We start from the raw sequence: 11161 nt of genomic DNA, 5'->3' as shown, positions 1-11161 counted from the left end.
TTCCATTTGTCTAAGGAGCTCTGTGAGTCTGACTTTTCTTAAAAGAACATATAGTGCACAACATCATACTTTGCAGACCATTCATGTTGTATCTTCCCATTTTTTGACACTTCATTCTTTTAAGAGATTGGTCATGTGTGGAAATGGAATTTAGTTTGCTTACTTTTCCTGACCCATTGCCCAGCATATACATATAAGTATCTTCAGATACTCCAGGTGGGGGCCACCTTTGGAAACTTCTAGGAGACGGGGAGCCCCCAATGCCATTCTGACTTGAAGCTTGCTTGTGTAGGGCATTGCATCATTTGTAATGAGTAGGAAAATATGTAATGGGACAGGCTCCAGAATCATTTAAGTATTTAATTCCTCCAGTCACTGGGTGACAGGGTTTAGTCACAGGAAGCCATCAGCTTATGATATTTGAGATAATGTCTGCATTAGATTTAAAAGGATGGGGCAAAATAATCTTTTGTGGTGATAGGCTTATATCTGGAACTCTCAAAGGAATTGGCTTTAAATAAATTTAAGATAGTAAGAGAAATCGATAAATTGTCCTATTAAAAAGTGATAAAAATCACTATAATTAATATACTTAATATACACACATATTGTCTTAGTCCATTCAGGCTGTTATAACAATGTACTGTGGACTGGGTGGCTTCTAAACAACAGAAATTTGTTTCTCACAGTTTTGGAGGTTAAAAGTCCAAGATCAAGGCACAGGCAGATTTGGTGAGGGTCCAATTCTTGGTTCACAGAAGGCCCAGACATCTTTTTGCTATGTCCTTGCATAGCAGAAGTGGGAAGAGAGTTTTCTGGAGCCTTTTATAAGGGCACTAATCCCCATGAGGGCAGAGCCCTCATGACCTAATCACCTCCCAAAGACTTCACCACCAAATACTGTCATATTGGGGATGAGGTTTCAACATATGAATTTTAGGGGACACAAGCATTCAATCTATGATACATACTAAACATAAACAATATGCATGACATTTACTATATATAGTATGCTATATGCATAAATAATCGTAGACATAATAAATATGTATGTTTATAATGAGTTACAAATATAGTGGAAGTAAAGTTTTGGTCACGATAGCAAGGAAATATATATTTAGCAAACAAATACAAAAAATATGCAGCACCTTTAAACAGGAAATCTTAAAAATCTGTGGAATATAACAAAAGCCTTGACAAAAGAGAGAGAATGCATTGTTACTGGATAAGTAACTGTAAATATGCAAATTTTCCTTTAGTAAATCTGAAAATTTCATGCAATTCCAAATAAAATACCAATAGAATTTTTGGGGAGACATCTAATGATTATAAATTTGATCCCCCCCCCCAAAAAAAAACCATGGTAGCAAGTTCCAGGAAATTTTTAGGAAAAAAAAAGAGGTGAGGAGATTTTTCTATAAGATATTAAAATATAAAACTAGAGGACTTCCACACTTTGATAGTGATGTAGGAAGACACACTCAAAGAGGTAAAAAGAGAGAAGCCAGCAAGAGATCAAGTATGTAACTAAATGGTGTATAATTATTGGTCAATTATCAGTAGGACGCAGGGGGTTATTTAATAAATGATGTCAATAAAATTGGGTTGCATTTAGATAGAAAAATTTAGATCCCACTTCACTTATTTTTTTAAAAGTCTCCAAATTGATAAAGATTCAAGTGTCAAGAATTAAGTCATAAATATATTAGAAGAAAATATTGGTTAATACTTTTAGAATCTTGGGTTGGTGAAGCATTATAAAACACTAGAGACTATAAAGGAAAAGACTAATAAATTACAGTGCATAAAAATTACTGCTGTACTGTAAAAACATTATAAATTGAATTAAAATGATAATGAAAAAATATAATTTGCAACATACTTGATTATGGTTAATTAGCCTGAAAATGGATTAGAAAATAATATAGACAGAAAATTGAGGGCCGGCCCCGTGACTTAGCGGTTAAGTGCGCGCGCTCCGCTGCTGGCGGCCCGGGTTCGGATCCCGGGCGCACACTGACGCACTGCTTCTCCGGCCATGCTGAGGCTGCGTCCTGCATACAGCAACTAGAAGGATGTGCAGCTATGACATACAACTGTCTACTGGGGCTTTGGGGGGAAAATAAATCAATAAATAAAATCTTTGGGCCGGCCCTGTGGCTTAGCGGTTAAGTGTGCGTGCTCCGCTGCTGGCGGCCCGGGTTCGGATCCCAGGCGCACACTGACGCACCACTTCTCTGGCCATGCTGAGGCCGCGTCCCACATACAGCAAGTAGAAGGATGTGCAACTATGACATACAGCTATCTACTGGGGCTTTGGGGGGTGAAAATAAATAAATAAAATTATAAAAAAAAAAATTGAGTAAAGGACTTGAACGGGCAATTCTAGTAGAAGTATAAGTGGCTAATAGCTTATGAAAGAATGTCCACCTTCATCAATAACACAAATGCAAGATCAAAGCTATCAATTTGGGCCTTTTGTATTGTCAAATCAAAAGTTTTATAATACCTGGTGTTGTTCAAGGTCCAAGAAAACAGACAACATCACTCACCCTAAGGCAAGTATTAAATTATACCACCTTTGACAATGTGCATTTAAATAGGTGTGCGTATCCTTTGCTCCCAAAACTCCACATCTTGGATCTTATACTATAGAAGTGCTTGAATATGTGTGCAACAATGTATATATTTTAGGATATTAATTATTATTTGCAACAATGAAAATTTGGAAGTAGCTGAAATATTCACCAAAAGTCACTTGTTAATCATATAATATCTATACAATGTATTTTTATGCAACTGTTAAAAGAATGTGCTGGGTACTTAGCTATTGGTTCAGATTAATGTCAACAATATATTAACTGAAAATGGCAGAAGAGTATGTATCATATTTTTGTGAAGACATCTGTGTATATAAAAGACCACTTATCAAGCTGATAATAGTGATTATTTCTGGGGGTAGATGAGATTATAGAATTTCTAATTTAAAAGTTTTATTCTTTGATATTTTTGTATGAGTTGTAGACATTGCTTTTGTAAGAATTTTTTTAAAGATGAAATTATTTTTCATTTTTTATAGGCATGCAAAAGCCAACTGTCCAACAGGGGCTTTCTATTGCTGCTGATTTTACTGTCAGTTAAAAAATTCAGCTCCAAGGCATGCTACTCCAAAGCCATCTCCCCAATTCAATAACAAAATCAATGTCTTATATTTGGGTGATCCTAAGTAGAGATCCTTAACTTCTAAGTGGCAAGGGGAGTAGATGAGCACCATCATGGGATGTGTAGAAGAGGAGATACTTGGAATTTATTTGTTGCAAGCATGACATTTAGTCTTTTTATCTAAAATTTTCAAGCTAAATTTTGTATTCTGTTCTATAATAGACTTTCACTTTTTAAAATATAAAACAATGTTTTATATTTGACCTGAAAGTTGGTTTGGAGTTTGGCAGGGCTGACACTGACACCACAGGCCCAGAGGGCCTGGAATGAGTGGGTCAGAGCTGCTATCCCAGTGGGCGGAGAGGACAGAGAATGGAGCCAAAAAGGATTATTCTCCAGCCTGAAAATCTAATGGAATTTGCCCTGCTGGGTTTCAGACATGCGTGGGACATGTGACCCCTTTCTTCTTTCCAATTTCTCCCTTTTGGAATGAGAATATCTATCCTATGCCTGTCCCACTATTGTATTTTGGAAGGAGATAACTTATTGTTTGGTTTCACAGGTCACGGTTGGAGAGGAATTTTGCCCCAGGATGAATCATACCTCAAGTCTCACTCATACCTGATTTAGATGATATTTACTTGAGATTTTGGACTTAGAGTTGATGTTTGAATGGGTTACAATTTTGGGGGCTGTTGGGATGGGATGAATGTATTTTTCATCTGAGCTGGATATTTGAATTTTGGCGGCCAGAGGGTGAAACGTTATGGCCTGAATTATCTAACCCCCCCCATCATATATTGAAGGCCTAACCCCTAGTACTTCAGAATGTGACTGTATTTGGAGATAGAGTCTTTAAAGATATGATTAAGGTTAAATGAGGTTGTTAGGATGGGCCCTAATCCTTTATGACTGGTGTCCTTATAAGAAGAGGAGATTAGGACACAGACGCACACAGAGAGAAGAACATATGTGAAGACACAGGCAGAAGATGGCCATCTACAAGCCAAGGAGAGAGGCCTCAGGAAAAAACTCCTTGATCTCAGACTTCTAGCCTCTAGCATCTTGAGAAAATAAATTTCTGTTGTTTTAAGCCACCCAGTCTATGGTATTTGGTTATGGAAGCCCTAGCAAACTAATACAGTATGAGACTAATATTTATTCTGCTTTGGGATATTTGACTCTTATGTTGACTGTTCAAAAAATCTATTTTTATTCTGGTCTAGTATTTAGTAGTGAAAATATTTGGAGGATCCTGGAGGGTGGGTGTGATTGAGCTATTTATAGTTCAGCTAATGGCTCATTTCTAGAAACAGTGACAAATATTACCTAAGAAGAGACATACCCCAAATTCAGGACCGGTTCTGAGATTTCAGCTTAATTGTGGATTTGGTGGTGGTGTTGGACCAGTAGTCAAAGCATCCTCATTTTGACCTAGCTATTACCACCTGCTTTGATAGTTTAGGACTAACCTCCTCTCTACATTGGCCATCAGGAGCCCCGTTAGTAAAATGAGAACATTTATTTCCAGGTATCTTCCCTTCTCTCTTTGGAACTGAATATTCTGGTCTGAAGTAGGAAACTTTTCACCCACAACACTAACTTCATTTGTTTCCAGTAGTTCTTCTAACCAGTCCCACATATATTAGCTGGATTTCTAGGCCATGTTATTCAGCATAACTAGGATTAACCTTTGACTACAGGCACTAAACAACTAATGAACACCAGCTTGCATGTAACAAATTTTACATATGATGAGATACCATAGCACAGTACATTAAGAAATAATAGATAACCCGTTAAGAGAAAACACACTTTATTATAATTCTTTATGAAGTTAAAAACAGAGGTAGACCCTTCTAAATAAGGGATCATAAAACAGCCACGGGCCATTCCATTAAAAATCAAATCATCTAAAACATTTAAAAATATAAGATAATAAATGGGATCCTCAGAAAGTATTCCAGCCTCTCATGTGCAATCCTCCTTCACTCACAGCTACGGGGATCTGTCAGCTTCCAAATTCTCAGGTGGAGAACCATGAGCCGTGTGATTTTTTTATGTAGCAAAATTGCACATTAAGATGGTTGCTCTGCAAAGAGAAAAAGAGTCAGAAACTGCTACCGTGTAGTTCTCTACTTTTTGCCTCAAAAGGGCTAGTGTTCCTAAGTCACAGGGCGGGATGGAGAGGGTGGGGAGAAAAGAGGTAGTATTTGGGCTCATGTCCTAAAAAAATTAACATAGGAGTTAAATATGTCTAGGGATACAAATGTCTTTGTTTCTCTTAACCATGAAATATGTCAGAGTTATGTAATATATATCTGATTTCATAGAGCATCTGTAACACATCCCAACTTTTAAAAAGCACTGACCATCTGTCTAGTATACACCTCTTTCCCTTCATGGAGAGCTACATCCAAAGAGTGTAAGATATATATATGTATATATTCAGAATTTTCCTTCTCAGCTGTCTAGGATGGAGAATCCATATAATTTAGGAAATATACTCCCTGGCAGACAAGTATTTAATCCTTTCAGGACAGAGCCTGAGTTTAAGATATTTCTGAGTGCACATTCTCATGGATTATCTACCTTATCAAAGTCTACATTCTGTGGTTTTGGTATCAAATGTAAAACATTTCTATTTAATATTCTATTGATGTTGATTTGGGTAAAAGTGTTTCATCTATTGCCTCACCCTCCATGGCTCCCGAGGGACAACCTGAGTCCTATGGTTAATGCCGGTTAATATGCCAATTAATGCCAGACAGACAAGGAGCAGCCAAGAAGATCAACATCTCTAGTCAGCAAGGAATGCATTAACCAGCCTTTTCTGAATCAGAAGCACAGGCATTTATATAATTTCGTTGTAAACATTTTTTTGTTTGCTGTTATAAAACATCCTTGGATAGCATTAATCTGTGTACTTTGCATAACCTCACCTTAACTTTCTGGTTGATTGTCTCTCCCATGTATAAATTTGCTATTCCTGATCTTCTTTGGGGTCCACCTTGTTTATTTGCATCATTTCCCGTGATTATTTTTCTAGGAGCTGGATGGCTACAGCGAGGGAAAAGAAGATAAACAAAGAGGAATGGGATTAAGATCTATGCAAGTCCCGGTGATTGAGGTTCAGTACCTGAAGCCAAGCCCTTAATCCTTATTTTCCTGCTTTTGCACCAGTATCCTTTTCCACTAGTGGGAGAAACATTATGAAGTGTTGTCCTCCTGTCTTCATTTTAGAAAACGAGTTATTAGTTTAATAATTGAACTGAGTAAGCTTTATGTAAAAGAAAGCCCTCCCAAATTACCACCAGATTTGCTTTTAGCTGAGAAGTCATTAACTTAAAATTTGATGATCTTAGACCATCTATGAAAGGTAGAGTCTAAATGAACTAATAAGAGTCCTATCCCATGGATCATGGAGAAAGTTAAAATATTTAACTAGTTAAAACTAGCATTCTAGTAAACTGCTCTTCTCTCCCTAGCCTGTAAGCTCATAGAGCTCAGCCTACTCTCATCCCCTCGTTGTTTAGTCAGGACCTCTACTGTAGCCAGTTGGTCTTGGCTAAGAGACAAGAAACAGAATTTGTAATATGGACACTAAATGTAATTAGAACAAACTGATTTCTCAGTCTAAAATCTTCTAGGTAATGATGAAGCTAGACCTAGTAGTCTTACACACAGCTTTATACCACATGGAAGAGAATTAACTGATGTAATGATGGCACCAGCCACTATGCACTGCATGCGTTTTAGGGGCCAAGAATTGTTCTAATCTCTTTACGTGCATTATCTCATTTAATCCTCACAAAACAGCTGTGAAACAGGCACTATTAGCTCCACTTTAAAGATGAGGAGCCTGAAGCACAGTGTTAGTAAGTAACTTCCCAAAGGCATGCTGCTAATAAGTAGCAGAGCTGGGAGATCAAGAACCTAGAATGATATGGCATCAAGAGAGTAAGATTCTCATGAGGGTTTGGCCAACCCTCTCATAGTAACTTAACCTCTCAGCTTCAGCTCTCCTCTCCTCCTCTAACCAGTTAAAAGCAATGGAGAAGATATGAAACCAGTTTGGCATTCTAGACTCACCGGGGGATAGCACAGGCCACAGGTATTGAAGCTTCAAGATCTGAGAACTTTGATTTAAAGATGATTTCAGATACAAAAAGGAGACGATCCCCTGGGAGGACCTGAGGAGACAAAGGGAATCTGTAAATTGACTTAAAGATTTTGTTAGGAATTAGGCGTTTAATCAACATCTCTAAAAAATGGACACACACAAAGTCACCATCTCAGTGGCAAAGAGGGCCATTTTCTAAGTGGCCAGAAGAATTAATATCTGGTTTAGGATATGGTTCATAGAGGCAAGAGTACCTGCCACTTGAGCTTGCATCATATTACCTCAAAGCTATTATTGTCAAGAAAGGGTTTATAATGTCTTCTCTTGAGAAACTTTTCTTTAGATTCTAGGAGGCCCTAAGATACTGAGCAAGACCTTTGAATACTAGATGAGTAAGAGATACAGATAATTATAAAGAATACTTTAAATAAGTTTATGTATTCTTCAGAAATAACATTTTTTTTTAAGAAATGTGAAAAAAGTAGTATGGACAATATGAAGATGTAGTCTCATCATCTGGAAACTGCCACAGTGAATATTTGTGCATTTTTCTTTCTTTATTCTCAATATTCATTTAACATAATTGAAACCCCCCTGTTAGCTTATCTGGCCCTGCCACTAATTCTCATCAACATCCTAAGATTTTTATAGGAACATGAACATAATATTTGCCTTAAAAGGGCATGAAGTCTTTGTTTCTTAGTTTTTGAATGGAGAACAGGTGAAGGAAATGACACTTCCCTCAGGGTTTCTCACAGGAGGTTGGGGGGAATGAGATTGGTTTTGTGTGAAGGCGAGGCATCAAAGCGACCTGTGAGGCTTTCACACTCTCCATATCCCTCCTCAGACTGATGCCCTTATTCTACACATCCTGACCTCCAAACCAGGGTGGGGGCTCCAGAATCCTGATGGGAGCTGAGATGTCAGGAGGCCGGTCAGGCAGTCATTTGAAGATGACGTTTGAAAATATCAGATGTGTCAACCAAACTATTCCACCATTTGCCTACAGCTAGGAAGGACTGGCTGCTTCTTAAGACTATAAAAATTTGGGGGGATATGAAGCTACTTGGTTAGCTTTTATACTGTGGAGCAGGGACGGGCAAATTTCTGTAAAGGGCCAGATAATAAATCCTTTTGACTTTGTGGGCTCTGTGGGCCTCTGTTCCAGCTACTGAACTCTGCCCTTACAGTGTGAAAGTAGCCATAGACAAAAAGTAAATAAATGAGCGAATGAGCGTGGTTGTGTTCCCATCAAAGTGAATTTATGGACGCTGAACTGTGAGTTTCATATACTTTTTACCTATCACACAATGTTATTCTTCTTTTGTTATTTCTTAATCATTTAAATACTTAAATAATTTCCTTAGCTCATGGACCACATAAAAGTAGACAGTGGGCTAGATCAGACCTGCAGGCTGTAATTTGCTGACCCCCGGGATAAAGAAGAAAACAAAAGCCTGTTCTTCTCTAAAATTAGGACAAGTTGCATATATTATTTAGTTTTACATTCTCTAGAGGGAGGTACAACTGACTGACAAATGGAAAATGTTCATTCTTATCTTCCTTCACTGCCCACGGCCTGGATGTGACATTTGGCAAAATCAGTTTGGCTTATTACCAGGAAAAAACCTAAAAAAATCCCCATGGCATGCAATGTGTGAGCCTGAAAATCTTTAAGAAGATTTAGTTAATTAAGAGGATATCTAATTACCTCAGTCCTGATGTTACAATCACTGGGATGGTATTGAAACTCATAAAATCCTTGATACACCGAGGTTACAGGACATTGATTTCCCAGAAACACTTCATCGGGGGCCACAGGTAGATCATTAGCGAATGCAGTTGACTTAACCCTGGCCAAGAACCAAGAGAAGCTGCATCGTACATACACTATTGAGAGGTAGAAAAGAGAAAGTGTCAGATAATCCTTCCAGTGGCACCAGGGAAGGTCCAGGAAGCTCAGAGCCAATTGGCAATAAAAGGCGACCCCCTTGGTAGAGGAAAACACGTTTTAGAGGTGATCTTTATAGTCTTACCTTTTCCCTTAAACCACTCACATGCCCTCTCACCTCCAGGAAGAATCCAGGTGATCCTATACATGGATGAGAATTAACCCAAACAAGATCGCAGATGCCCCATTTTACAGTTCTCAGTGGAAGACCATCTCCCCTGTGGCATATATATTAGTAATTATGTGCAATAGTCTGCCTACCCTCATTCCCAATTTTAACTCCCAGAAAGCAAAACCTTTATTCTAATCTTGGTATCTATGTTTAATTTTGGGATTTTCTGAAGCCATACAGTTACTTGACCAAAATAAAACTAACAAAGCTGGGATAGAATTCTAGTGATCATAGCTTAACCCAGTACAGTTTTTCAATACTTTTTTTCTGTTACTACTAATTGTGATCTAGTAATTATATTTTTTAAAATTTTGGGGCCGGCCCTGTGGCTTGGTGGTTAAGTGCGCGCGCTGCGATGCTGGTGGCCCGGGTTCGGATCCCGGGTGCGCATCGAGGCACCACTTCTCCGTTCATCCTGAGGCCGAGTCCCGCATACAGCAACTAGAAGGATGTGCAGCTACGGCATACAACTATCCACTGGGGCTTTGGGGGGAAAAATAAAATAAATAAAATCTTTAAAATTTTGTCCTCTTTTCATGAGAACGTAAGCTCCATGAGAATGGAGATTTGGTCTGTTTTCTTCATGGCTGTATTACTTAAAGCCAAGAACACAAACCCACAATAAATGCTCAATAAATATTTGTTGAATGAATACATGAACAATACTACCTATTGCTGAGAAAGAGGGAAGCATGTGCAGACCTTCCCTGATCTCTGGGCTACGTTTTAAGGGAAGTAAGATAGATGTAAAACTTGGACTTGTGATGAAGGGGGGGCCCAAGGATGAAGTCTCCTAGGTGTTGCTGATAGAGGATTGGAAAGAACTGGTGGCTTCAAGAGATATTGTATAACATTAGCCAAAAGATAATCGGAGCTATCATATTTTTAATTGAAGTGTTAAAGGTTGCTAGAAGTCAAGAATAGGGTGGTGAAATATAAGATCTGGCAGTTAAATCCCGGAGTAATTTGGGACTGCTAGTAATTTAGAAGACAAACTGGAAAATCTGAGAAGGAATTATAAGCTCTCTTAAGGAGACAGGCATAGAACCACTAGAAGATTAACCTATGGTGGGATTGATTAGCTTTTAGGGGTAAACTGTTCGCAGTTCTAAAGCCATTTTTAGCTGCTGGCAATTTCCCACCACTGGAGAATCTTGATACTGCAATCATGAAAGTGGCTTCACATAAAACCATTGGCCTGTCCATTCTCCCTTTTGGGCTCGTGGATGGTGGGTAGACTAGGTACTCTCCCTTTACAAGTGACAGGCATTAAGTCACTTGTCATTCCAGGAGTGGGATTAAGAAATGCAAAGACCCTGGTTGGTGACTTCTAAAAACAGAAAGAAGGCCAGTGTGGTCAGAATGTAATGAACCACAGCGAGCAAGTGTGGGGTAAATAGAATCTGATTTACAATTTCCAAAGCTCATTCTGGTGGGTAGGAGCAGAGTGGGTTGTTGGGGTGGGAGTGGAATCAGGGAGATCAGTTACAAGGATATTCAAATAGACCAGGACTAGCTGTTGGAGGCTTAGACCTGAGTTGTTGTAGAAGAGATGGAGAGAACTAGTGGAATTCTAGAAACATTTTGGATGCATGTGGATGTGGGGCCAGGGAAGGAAAAGTGATGATTCTAAAGGCACCTGAATAGATGGGGCTGCTATTAACGGAGATAAAGAAAACTGGGGAGAGGCGGGTTTGAGATTAAAAAAAAAAGTGTGCATTTCATTGTAGATATAAAAATTTAAAGATACATA

The sequence above is a fragment of the Ceratotherium simum genome, chromosome 34, assembly GCF_057802395.1.
Source record: "Ceratotherium simum simum isolate JZ-2026a chromosome 34, ASM5780239v1, whole genome shotgun sequence".
NCBI lineage: Eukaryota > Metazoa > Chordata > Mammalia > Perissodactyla > Rhinocerotidae > Ceratotherium > Ceratotherium simum.
Note: the sequence above shows the minus strand (reverse complement) of the source record.